We start from the raw sequence: 14859 nt of genomic DNA, 5'->3' as shown, positions 1-14859 counted from the left end.
ACCTAGCATTGGCCTTAATATTAATGTTTAATGACAGAAATAGTAGAATTCTATTCAAACTACGTGACTATTTCTGCATTATCCAGTGCTTTTTACTTCTTCTTGCCTAAAAGAAATCTACCTAAAATGCACAAACTAGTATTGGCCTTATTATTAACTTTCAAAGACAGAAAAAGAAGAATTCCTTTCAAACTAGGTGACTACTTCAGCATTTTATAGTGCCTTTTTACATCTTCTTGTCCAAAATAGATCGACCTAATGTGCACAATTTTTTGCCTTGTCCTTATTATTAATGTTCAAAGACAGAAATAGAAGAATTCTATTTAAACTAGGTGACTATTTCTGCATTTTGCAGTGCTTTTTACTTCTTCTTGTCTAAAATAGATCGACCTAAGATGCACAATCTAGCATTGGCCTTCTTATTAACTTTCAAATACAGAAAAAGAAGAACTTCTTCCAAACTAGGTGTCTATTTCTTAATATTCCAATGCTTTTTTACTTCTTCTTTTCAAAAATAGATCGACCTAATGTGCTTAATTTAGCCTTGTCCTTATTATTAATGTTCAAAGACAGAAATCCTGTTCATCTATACCAACCCATTTTATCCCGTTCATCTATACCATCTAATCCAGTATAACATATCTATCCCATCGAATCCAGTGTCTATCCCATCTAATCCAAGTAATTTATCCAATCCAAACTCCTTCCTCTATCCTTTCCTATCCAGCCATCCATCTATTTAATCCAGTTCATCTATACCATCTAATCCAGTACATCTACCCATCTAATCCACTATATTTATACCCATCTAACTTCTAATCATCGTATACTTCAAAATAAAAATTTACACCAGACGAGACAAATAATTTTAGTGATAAAAGATTATTCCAAACTACTTGCAATAATATTTAGCCAATTAGGATGCAAATCTTCGGCCTTAAATGTGTGCACTAATCAAGCTTTCTTTATAAAAGGCAAGCATGATTAGGTTAAGCACAATCAGGGCTTGTTTTTCAAAAATAATGAAGGTAAAATTAAATGAACTTAAATTCCAAACTAGAATGCATTTTCTTAAATTATGTGACCTTTCGAAAACCAAAAATAGTTGAAGTTATTGTACATATCCGGTTTGTCTGTGTGTTAGAGAGTTTTCTGTTTGAATGTGTAAAAATTAATAACAACTGAATTTGTAGGACAATTTTTGAATAAATATTGGACGTGATCTTTTATTTCATATTTAAACCAAAATTTATGATTGCTATCAGACTGAAACTTGTATTTAGTTCTATTAAATAAAAACAGTACAGAATGTTTCTTATATGTCTTCTTACTAGGCTGGGTCTAAAAGAAAACGAACTAACACGATCAATACAGTACGAAACGGAAGAACGCAGAACGGTGTATAAGGTAGCATGCTACTCTAGAAGAATAACGGAACCAATAAAGCGACTAGATACGTGCAAATCGACCGCCCTCTTTACCACGATCGACGCGGTTTACTTTGACGTGCTAAAAGCCGACGCGAATTCAATTCGTCGTTGTTTTCGAAGGTATCGCCACACGCGGCAAATCGTAAAATACGCGCGGTATCTCGTCGAACCATAGACCCAGCTTTAAGTTTACAGAGATTTCTCAATTTCATTATCTTGGAATTCAATCTCAGAAAGCAAGATTCTAATAGACCTATGAGAACATATAGAACGCTTAAATCAGATCATATGTGAAGTTTTAAGTATTTATTTTTCTTAAGTTATTACTTTTCATGATTTAGCGAATCCAACCCACATTTAAGAGAAACCTAGCTGAATAAAACATTTCTCAATTCATAACATTTTCAAAGTGACACAGCTTTAGAACTAAATGATTGAAAGCACAACTTTATCTTTCACTGACTTTCCCATTTAGAGCTTAAAAAATTTATGCATTTATATTCACTCGCAACCATGGATACAGTTGCTACACTATTATCCTATAAATTATTCCGTTCTAAGATTAAATTCACTAAGATTCTAATTCCCGTTCATTAATTTGCACCTTTTGAAACCAAGTGCAATACTACATACGTCAGAGTCATAAATATTCGTACACCTGCAATTTATTCAGAAAACATACACAAAATTGGAGTTGTAAAATAAAAAATAAAACGCTTTGCCCGACAATTGTTTTATTAACATCATATCAATTGAAATTTAACCATTTAACGTCATTTAAAAATGAATAAATATTTAATATACAAAAAAACATATGGGTTACGAAAAAACAATATGTATCAAAAGTATTCATACACAACTAGGTATATGAAAATTACACATTTATAACAAAAACAATATCTTTTAGGAATTAATATTTTGTTGACCCCCCTTTAGCCTTTATTACACATTCCAAGCGCCGTGGCATGGAATCTACTAATTTTTGTGTGACTGAAGCGGGGATTTGATTCCATTCTTCCAAGATTGTGTCCTTTAAGTCTTGCAAATTAGTTGATGGACGTTCGCGTACTTTTCTTTTTAAGTACCCCCAAACATGCTCAATTGGATTGATGTCAGGTGATTGCGGAGGTGTCACCAACCACTTTGGAACGTTGTGAATGATCCACATTTTAGATTTCCATGCGGTGTGCTTAGGATCATTGTCTTGTAGGAAAATAAAATTTTGCCCAATTCCTAATTTTCTTGCACTAGAGTGAAGATTCCTTCTCAGAATGTTTATATACTTCACATGATCCATAATACCATCAATAAACTCAAGAAAGCCTACACCACCGGCACTCACACACCACCAAACCATGACTGATTTGCCACCATATTTTACCGTTAGAATGAGATTCTTAACATTCATGGCATCATTTTTCCTCCTCCATACTAGCAATGAATTTTTCGCTAGTTAATATAAAAGGAAAAAAGGCAAAGTTTTGATCATAAAAGGAAAAAGGGAAATTTAAGTGAAAAGCAGATATCAATACAGAAAAAAAGTTGAAAAAAAATTAAACATGCTTGCTGTAGAAATAACTTGACGAAATATTATTAGTTTTATTTCAAGTTTGAACTGGAGCACTTGAGGTATATTTTTTATTAGCATTTTTTCATATATATCTCGAAACTTTCGCAAAACAGCACGAGATAACACTTTCATATTCTACAACCCTTTTAAAACAGTTCTAATTTATCATATCGCTAATGAATATATTTCTATTTATAAAGTTTAATTAAATTTGGAAAAAATTTAAATTGAAGCTACATTTGAGCATTAAAAAATGTACTGTCTCTGTTAGCCTACTCCCGGGAGTAGTTGTCCAGGGAGCACCTCGAGGAGGTAGAGATCAGTTTTCGCTCCCCAAAGAACGCCTTTCTACCCACATCCGCATTCTAGTTGGTCATTTAAGCAGGCATAGGGATACGTAGAACTCCATACAATGGAGTTTGTAAAAATGGATTGGGATAAAATTGGAGGAAAAGGGAATAGGGTAAGAATATCGTTTACTGATTGAGGGATATACAGGGAGATCTGTCTGCATAGACCAATGACTAGAATGAGTTAAACCTAGATTTCTAGGTTATGTATAGGATGGGGCAATTAGGGAAATAGGGGGATTATTAGAAAGGCGTTCGGAAAAAAAGGGTTTTTGGACTGGTGCGTAATTGGGCTTACAAAAAGATACAGACTTGAAGAAAACCAAGTCTGCAAAACCAACAAAGAAAACGATTAACAACTGAAACCCCAGCCTGAAATTAAACAAATCAACCAAGAAAGAAAAGATTTTAAAACAATGAAACGTGTAATGTATAAAATCGGAGCCAGTGTTTTTTGTCACGAAGTGTTGTGCAGGATGTGTATCCGAGATAAATCTAACACAATAATTAATTAGCCGGTATGTATGATTCACATTTAGTCTTAAAAAATCGAGTAAAAACATTTTTAGTGGCCACTAAAATGTTTAAAATAATTATAATTCCAAGTATTCGTTTAGGTGAGTAGTGAACATGCTATTAGTGAAATGATTTAATTTTTTCATGCATTATTATCATGCTATTAGTTACACCATATTAATTGAAAATGTAAAATAAGTGGAATTATAATTAACATTGAAGCGAAAGATTATACTAGAAAATTTGTAAAAGTAAGTGTTTCAATTATTAATAATAGATCTAAAGATTTTCAACTGAATACAAAGCTATTAATGTAGAAACAAAAAGAATGCTTTGGGCAGGCTATCAATAATAACTAGAAAAGATCTCCTACGCTTGGACGAATTTGAAATGAAACAATCCCGACAAGTTCCTCAGTAACCAGCGTACGCTTACAACCTCTTAAACCGTTTTCTTCTTCCAATCAATGTCCTAAATACAACCTCCTTTTTAAGATTAAAACGAAGATTAATTAATAAAAATATATTGCCAGGAAATATACTCTATCTGTACCAAAAGAAAAAAAGCAACTTAAATGCACCAGTAATGCTAAGAGTAATAAAAAATGTACAAGTGAAATTTAAACATATACCAATAATTCAAGAGCACATCAACAGTCTGCAAAACAAAACATAATTGTTCACTTAAATTAGTTTAAGTTGTGTATTTATTAGATGACGTGCACTGAAATTACTATTATAGCCAGTATGTAACTAAATAAACTATTTGTTCCAAACAATATCCTTAAATACTACTTATCAACTACTTTGAGATTCACTACTGAGGTTCCAAAGATATGGTTCTCTCCTGAGTTGAAGGAGACTTCCCTAAGTTAAAACTAAGCTACCTTCTAAACTAATTACATCAAACACATTGAAATTCCTTTGATATGGTTTCTTCTGATATAGAAGGGGCATACTGCCCAACTTACAACTAAGCTTAACCCAACTTATGTACTAGATACTTTAGCCATCCATTGAAATTCCTAAGATATGGTTTCTTCTTATATGATAGGGGCACTCTTGCCCAACTTACAACTAAGCTTAACCTTATTTATAAACTAGATACTTTAGCCATCCATTGAAATTCCTAAGATATGGTTTCTTCTTTTATGGCAGGGGCACTCCTGCCCAAATTACAACTATGCTTAACCTAACTTATAAACTAGATACTTTAGCCATCCATTGAAATTCCTTTGATATGGTTTCTTCTTATACGGCAGGGGCCCTCTTTCACAACTTACAACTAAGCATAACCTAAATTATATACTATATACTTTAGCCATCCAATGAAATTCCTAAGATATGGTTTCTTCTTATATAGCAGGGGCACTCCTGCCCAACTTACAACCAAGCTTAACCCAACTTATGTACTAGATACTTTAGCCATCCATTGAAATTCCTAAGATATGGTTTCTTCTTATATGATAGGGGCACTCTTGCCCAACTTACAACTAAGCTTAACCTAATTTATAAACTAGATACTTTAGCCATCCATTGAAATTCCTAAGATATGGTTTCTTCTTTTATGGCAGGGTCACTTTTGCACAACTTACAACTAAGCTTAAGCTAACTTATATACTAGATACATTAGCCATCCATTGAAATTCCTAAGATATGGTTTCTTCTTATATGGCAGGGGGTCTCTTGCCCAACTTACAACTAAGCTTAACCTAACATATATACTAGATACATTAGCCATCCATTGAAATTCCTTTGATATGGTTTTTTCTTATATGGACGGCGCACTCTTGCCCAACTTACAACTAAGCTTAACCTAACTTATATACTAGATACTTTAGCCTTCCATTGAAATTCCTAAGATATGGTTTCATCCTATATGGCAGGGGCACTCTTGCCCAACTTACAACTAAGCTTAACCTAATTTACAAACTAGATACTTTAGCCATCCATTGAAATTCCTAAGATATGGTTTCTTCTTATATGGCCGGGTCACTCTTGCACAACTTACAGCTAAACATAACCTAACTTATATACTATATACTTTAGCCATCCATTGAATTTCCTAAGATATGGTTTCTTCTTTTATGGCAGGGTCACTTTTGCACAACTTACAACCAAGCTTAACCCAACTTATGTACTAGATACATTAGCCATCCATTGAAATTCCTAAGATATGGTTTCTTCTTATATGGCAGGGGCACTCCTGCCCAAATTACAACTATGCTTAACCTAACTTATAAACTAGATACTTTAGCCATCCATTGAAATTCCTTTGATATGGTTTCTTCTTATATGGCAGGGGCCCTCTTTCACAACTTACAACTAAGCTTAACCTAAATTATATACTATATACTTTAGCCATCCAATGAAATTCCTAAGATATGGTTTCTTCTTATATAGCAGGGGCACTCCTGCCCAACTTACAACCAAGCTTAACCCAACTTATGTACTAGATACTTTAGCCATCCATTGAAATTCCTAAGATATGGTTTCTTCTTATATGATAGGGGCACTCTTGCCCAACTTACAACTAAGCTTAACCTAATTTATAAACTAGATACTTTAGCCATCCATTGAAATTCCTACAATATGGTTTCTTCTTTTATGGCAGGGTCACTTTTGCACAACTTACAACTAAGCTTAAGCTAACTTATATACTAGATACATTAGCCATCCATTGAAATTCCTAAGATATGGTTTCTTCTTATATGGCAGGGGGTCTCTTGCCCAACTTACAACTAAGCTTAACCTAACATATATACTAGATACATTAGCCATCCATTGAAATTCCTAAGATATGGTTTTTTCTTATATGGCCGGCGCACTCTTGCCCAACTTACAACTAAGCTTAACCTAACTTATATACTAGATACTTTAGCCATCCATTGAAATTCCTAAGATATGGTTTCATCCTATATGGCAGGGGCACTCTTGCCCAACTTACAACTAAGCTTAACCTAATTTACAAACTAGATACTTTAGCCATCCATTGAAATTCCTAAGATATGGTTTCTTCTTATATGGCCGGGTCACTCTTGCACAACTTACAGCTAAACATAACCTAACTTATATACTATATACTTTAGCCATCCATTGAATTTCGTAAGATATGGTTTCTTCTTATATGGCAGGGGCATACTGCCCAACTTACCACTAAGCTTAACCTAACTTATATACTAGATACATTAGCCACCCATCGAAATTCCTAAGATATGGTTTCTTCTTATATGGCAAGGTCACTCTTGCACAACTTACAACTAAGCTTAACCTAACTTATATACTAGATACATTAGCCATCCATTAAATTCCTAAGATATGGTTTCTTCTTACATGGCAGGGGCACGCTTTCCCAACTTACAACTAAGCTTAACCTAACTTATATACAATATACTTTAGCCATCCATTGAAATTCCTAAAATATGGTTTCTTCTTATATGGCAGGGGCCCTCTTTCCCAACTTACAACTAAGCTTAACCTAACATATATACTAGATACATTAGCCATCCATTGAAATTCCTTTGATATGGTTTTTTCTTATATGGCCGGCGCACTCTTGCCCAACTTACAACTAAGCTTAACCTAACTTATATACTAGATACTTTAGCCATCCATTGAAATTCCTAATATATGGTTTCATCCTATATGGCAGGGGCACTCTTGCCCAACTTACAACTAAGCTTAACCAAATTTACAAACTAGATACTTTAGCCATCCATTGAAATTCCAAAGATATGGTTTCTTCTTATATGGCCTGGTCACTCTTGCACAACTTACAACTAAGCTTAACCTAACTTATATACTAGATACATTAACCACCCATTAAATTCCTAAGATATGGTTTCTTCTTATATAAAAAGGGGCATACTGCCCAACTTACAACTATGCTTAACCTAACCTATATACTATATACTTTAGCCATCCATTGAATTTCCTAAGATATGGTTTCTTCTTACATGGCAGGGGCACGCTTTCCCAACTTACAACTAAGCTTAACCTAACTTATGAACTAGATACTTTAGCCACCCATTGAAATTCCTAAGATATGGTTTCTTCTTACATGGCAGGGTCACTCTTGCACAACTTACAACTAAGCTTAACCTAACTTATATACTAGATACTTTAGCCATCCATTGAAATTCCTAAAATATGGTTTCTTCTTATATGGCAGGGGCCCTTTTGCACAACTTACAACTAAGCTTAACCTAACATATATACTAGATACATTAGCCATCCATTGAAATTCCTTTGATATGGTTTTTTCTTATATGGCCGGCGCACTCTTCCCCAACTTACAACTAAGCTAAACCTAACTTATATACTAGATACTTTAGCCATCCATTGAAATTCCTAACATATAGTTTCATCCTATATGGCAGGGGTACTCTTGCCCAAATTACAACTAAGCTTAACCTAACTTATGTACTAGATACTTTAGCCATCCATTGAAATTCCTAAGATATGGTTTCTTCTTACATGGCAGGGGCACGCTTGCCCAACTTACAACTAAGCTTAACCTAACTTATGTACTAGATACTTTAGCCATCCATTGAAATTCCTAAGATATGGTTTCTTCTTATATGGCAGGGTCACTCTTGCACAACTTACAACTAAGCTTAACCTAACTTATATACTAGATACATTAGCCATCCATTGAACTTCCTAAGATATGGTTTCTTCTTATATGGGAAAGGCATACTGCCCAACTTACAACTAAGCTTAACCTAACTTATATACTAGATACTTTAGCCATCCATTGAAATTCCTAAGATATGGTTTCATCCTATATGGCAGGGGCACTCTTGCCCAACTTACAACTAAGCTTAACCTAATTTACAAACTAGATACTTTAGCCATCCATTGAAATTCCTAAGATATGGTTTCTTATATGGGAAAGGCATACTGTCCAACTTACAACTAACCTTAACCTAACTTATATACTATATACTTTAGCCATCCATTGAAATTCCTAAAATATGGTTTCTTCTTATATGGCAGGGGCCCTCTTTCCCAACTTACAACTAAGCTTAACCTAACATATATACTAGATACATTAGCCATCCATTGAAATTCCTTTGATATGGTTTTTTCTTATATGGCCGGCGCACTCTTGCCCAACTTACAACTAAGCTTAACCAAACTTATATACTAGATACTTTAGCCATCCATTGAAATTCCTAAGATATGGTTTCATTCTATATGGCAGGGGCACTCTTGCCCAACTTACAACTAAGCTTAACCTAATTTACAAACTAGATACATTAGCCATCCATTGAAATTCCTTTGATATGGTTTCTTCTTATATGGCCTGGTCACTCTTGCACAACTTACAACTAAGCTTAACCTAACTTATATACTAGATACATTAACCACCCATTAAATTCCTAAGATATGGTTTCTTCTTATATAAAAAGGGGCATACTGCCCAACTTACAACTATGCTTAACCTAACCTATATACTATATACTTTAGCCATCCATTGAATTTCCTAAGATATGGTTTCTTCTTAAATGGCAGGGGCACGCTTTCCCAACTTACAACTAAGCTTAACCTAACTTATGAACTAGATACTTTAGCCATCCATTGAAATTCCTAAGATATGGTTTCTTCTTACATGGCAGGGTCACTCTTGCACAACTTACAACTAAGCTTAACCTAACTTATATACTAGATACTTTAGCCATCCATTGAAATTCCTAAAATATGGTTTCTTCTTATATGGCAGGGGCCCTTTTGCACAACTTACAACTAAGCTAAACCTAACATATATACTAGATACATTAGCCATCCATTGAAATTCCTTTGATATGGTTTTTTCTTATATGGCCGGCGCACTCTTCCCCAACTTACAACTAAGCTTAACCTAACTTATATACTAGATACTTTAGCCATCCATTGAAAATCCTAACATATGGTTTCATCCTATATGGCAGGGGCACTCTTGCCCAAATTACAACTAAGCTTAACCTAACTTATATACTACATACTTTAGCCATCCATTGAATTTCCTAAGATATGGTTTCTTCTTACACGGCAGGGGCACGCTTGCCCAACTTACAACTAAGCTTAACCTAACTTATGTACTAGATACTTTAGCCATCCATTGAAATTCCTAAGATATGGTTTCTTCTTATATGGCAGGGTCACTCTTGCACAACTTACAACTAAGCTTAACCTAACTTATATACTAGATACATTAGCCATCCATTGAACTTCCTAAGATATGGTTTCTTTTTATATGGGAAAGGCATACTGCCCAACTTACAACTAAGCTTAACCTAACTTATATACTATATACTTTAGCCATCCATTGAATTTCCTAAGATATGGTTTCTTCTTACATGGCAGGGTCACTCTTGCACAACTTACAACCAAGCTTAACCTAACTTACAAACTAGATACTTTAGCCATCCATTGAAATTCCTAAGATATGGTTTATCCTTATATGGCAGGGGGTCTCTTGCCCAACTTACAACTAAGCTTAACCTAACATATATACTAGATACATTAGGCATCCATTGAAATTCCTTTGATATGGTTTTTTCTAATATGGCCGGCGCACTCTTGCCCAACTTACAACTAAGCTTAACCTAACTTATATACTAGATACTTAAGCAATCCATTGAAATTCCTAAGATATGGTTTCATCCTATATGGCAGGGGCACTCTTGCCCAACTTACAACTAAGCTTAACCTAATTTACAAACTAGATACTTTAGCCATCCATTGAAATTCCTAAGATATGGTTTCTTCTTATATGGCCGGGTCACTCTTGCACAACTTACAGCTAAACTTAACCTAACTTATATACTATATACTTTAGCCATCCATTGAATTTCGTAAGATATGGTTTCTTCTTATATGGCAGGGGCATACTGCCCAACTTACAACCAAGCTTAACCTAACTTATATACTAGATACATTAGCCACCCATCGAAATTCCTAAGATATGGTTTCTTCTTATATGGCAGGGGCTCTCCTGCCCAACTTACAACTAAGCTTAACCTAACTTATAAACTAGATACTTTAGCCACCTATTGAAATTCCTAAGATATGGTTTCTTCTTATATGGCAAGGTCACTCTTGCACAACTTACAACTAAGCTTAACCTAACTTATATACTAGATACATTAGCCATCCATTAAATTCCTAAGATATGGTTTCTTCTTACATGGCAGGGGCACGCTTTCCCAACTTACAACTAAGCTTAACCTAACTTATGAACTAGATACTTTAGCCATCCATTGAAATTCCTAAAATATGGTTTCTTCTTATATGGCAGGGGCCCTCTTTCCCAACTTACAACTAAGCTTAACCTAACATATATACTAGATACATTAGCCATCCATTGAAATTCCTTTGATATGGTTTTTTCTTATATGGCCGGCGCACTCTTGCCCAACTTACAACTAAGCTTAACCTAACTTATATACTAGATACTTTAGCCATCCATTGAAATTCCTAAGATATGGTTTCATCCTATATGGCAGGGGCACTCTTGCCCAACTTACAACTAAGCTTAACCTAATTTACAAACTAGATACTTTAGCCATCCATTGAAATTCCTAAGATATGGTTTCTTCTTATATGGCCTGGTCACTCTTGCACAACTTACAACTAAGCTTAACCTAACTTATATACTAGATACATTAACCACCCATTAAATTCCTAAGATATGGTTTCTTCTTATATAAAAAGGGGCATACTGCCCAACTTACAACTATGCTTAACCTAACATATATACTATATACTTTAGCCATCCATTGAATTTCCTAAGATATGGTTTCTTCTTACATGGCAGGGGCACGCTTTCCCAACTTACAACTAAGCTTAACCTAACTTATGAACTAGATACTTTAGCAATCCATTGAAATTCCTAGGATATGGTTTCTTCTTACATGGCTGGGTCACTCTTGCACAACTTACAACTAAGCTTAACCTAACTTATATACTATATACTTTAGCCATCCATTGAAATTCCTAAAATATGGTTTCTTCTTATATGGCAGGGGCCCTTTTGCACAACTTACAACTAAGCTTAACCTAACTTATATACTAGATACTTTAGCCATCCATTGAAATTCCTAACATATGGTTACATCCTATATGGCAGGTGCACTCTTGCCCAAATTACAACTAAGCTTAACCTAACTTATATACTAGATAGATTAGTCATCCATTGAACTTCCTAAGTTATGTTTTATTCTTATATGGCAGCGGCATACTGCCGAACTTACAACTAAGCTTAACCTAACTTATATACTATATACTTTAGCCATCCATTGAATTTCCTAAGATATGGTTTCTTCTTACATGGCAGGGGCACGCTTGCCCAACTTACAACTAAGCTTAACCTAACTTATGTACTAGATACTTTAGCCATCCATTGAAATTCCTAAGATATGGTTTCTTCTTATATGGCAGGGGGACTCTTGCCCAACATACAACTAAGCTTAACCTAACTTGTATACTAGATACTTTAGCTATCCATTGAAATTCCTAAAATATGGTTTCTTCTTATATGGCAGGGGCCCTTTTGCACAACTTACAACTAAGCTTAACCTAACATATGTACTAGATACATAAGCCATCCATTGAAATTCCTTTGATAAGGTTTTCTTCTTATATGGCCGGCGCACTCTTTCCCAACTTACAACTAAGCTTAACCTAACTTATATACTAGATACTTTAGCCATCCATTGAAATTCCTAAGATATGGTTTCTTCTTATATGGCAGGGGCACTTTTGCCCAATTTACAACTAAGCTTAACCTAACTTATATACTAGATACTTTAGCCATCCATTGAAATTCCTGAGATATGGTTTCTTTTTATATGGCAGGGGGTCTCTTGCCCAACATACAACTACGCTTAACCTAACTTACAACTATGCTTAACCTAACTTATATACTAGATACTTTAGCCATCCATTGAAATTCCTAAGATATGGTTTCTTCTTATATGGCAGGGGCACTCCTGCCCAACTTACAAGTAAGCTTAACCTAACTTATAAACTAGATACATTAGCCATCCATTGAAATTCTTAAGATATGGTTTCTTCTTATATGGCAGCGGCACTCTTGCACAACTTACAACTAATCTTAACCTAAGTTACAAACTAGATAATTTAGTCATCCATTGAATTTCCTAAAATATGGTTTCATCCTATATGGCAGGGGCACTCTTGCCCAACTTACAACTAAGCTTAACCTAATTTACAAACTAGATACTTTAGCCATCCATTGAAATTGCTGAGATATGGTTTCTTCTTATATGGCCTGGTCACTCTTGCACAACTTACAGCTAAACTTAACCTAACTTATATACTATATACTTTAGCCATCCATTGAATTTCCTAAGATATGGTTTCTTCTTATATGGCAGGGGCATACTGCCCAACTTACAACTAAGCTTAACCTAACTTATATACTAGATACATTAGCCATCCATTGAAATTCCTAAGATATGGTTTCTTCTTATTTGGCAGCGGCACTCTTGCACAACTTACAACTAATCTTAACCTAGGTTACAGACTAGATAATTTAGTCATCCATTGAATTTCCTAAAATATGGTTTCTTCTTATATGGGAAAGGCATACTGCCCAACTTACAACTAAGCTTAACCTAATTTATAAACTAGATACTTTAGCCATCCATTGAAATTCCTAAGATATGGTTTCTTCTTATATGGCAGGGGGTCTCTTGCCCAACTTACAACTAAGCTTAACCTAACTTGTATACTAGATACTTTAGCCATCCATTGAAATTCCTAAAATATGGTTTCTTCTTATTTGGCAGGGGCCCTTTTGCACAACTTACAACTAAGCTTAACCTAACTTATAAACTAGATACTTTAGCCATCCATTGAAATTCATAAGATATGGTTTCTTCTTATATGGCAGCGGCACTCTTGCACAACTTACAACTAATCTTAACCTAAGTTACAAACTAGATACTTTAGCCATCCATTGAAATTCCTAAGATATGGTTTCTTCTTATATGGGAAAGGCATACTGTCCAACTTACAACTAACCTTAACCTAACTTGTATACTATATACTTTAGCCATCCATTGAAATTCCTAAAATATGGTTTCTTCTTATATGGCAGGGGCCCTCTTTCCCAACTTACAACTAAGCTTAACCTAACATATATACTAGATACATTAGCCATCCATTGAAATTCCTTTGATATGGTTTTTTCTTATATGGCCGGCGCACTCTTGCCCAACTTACAACTAAGCTTAACCTAACTTATATACTAGATACTTTAGCCATCCATTGAAATTCCTAAGATATGGTTTCTTCTTATATGGCAGGGGCACACTTGCCGAACTTACAACTAGGCTTAACCTAACTCATAAACTAAATACTTTAGCTGTCCATTGAAATTCCTAAAATATGGTTTCTTCTTATATGAGAAAGGCATACTGCCCAACTTACAACTAAGCTTAACCTAACTTATATACTATATACTTTAGCCATCCATTGAAATTCCTAAGATATGGTTTCTTCTTATATGGTCGGGTCACTCTTGTACAACTTACAACTAAGCTTAACCTAACTTATATACTATATACTTTAGCCATCCATTGAATTTCTTAAGATATGGTTTCTTCTTATATGGCAAAGGTACTCCTGCCCAACTTACAACTAAGCTTAACCTAACTTATATACTAGATACTTTAGCCATCCATTGAATTTCCTAAGATATGGTTTCTTCTTACATGGCAGGGGCACGCTTGCCCAACTTACAACTAAGCTTAACCTAACTTATGTACTAGATACTTTAGCCATCCATTGAAATTCCTAAGATATGGTTTCTTCTTATATGGCAGGGGCACACTTGCCGAACTTACAACTAGGCTTAACCTAACTTATAAACTAAATACTTTAGCTGTCCATTGAAATTCCTGAGATATAGTCTCTTCTGATCGGACTGGTGGGTAAGTGGGCTTACAAAAAGATACAGACTTGAAGAAAACAAAGTCTGCAAA

This window comes from Rhodnius prolixus, unplaced genomic scaffold (assembly GCF_049639745.1).
Source record: "Rhodnius prolixus isolate KJV_2025 unplaced genomic scaffold, Rpr scaffold_4, whole genome shotgun sequence".
NCBI classification, from domain to species: Eukaryota; Metazoa; Arthropoda; class Insecta; order Hemiptera; family Reduviidae; genus Rhodnius; species Rhodnius prolixus.
The sequence above is the reverse complement of the archived record's forward strand: the minus strand, read 5'-3'. Positions refer to the sequence as shown.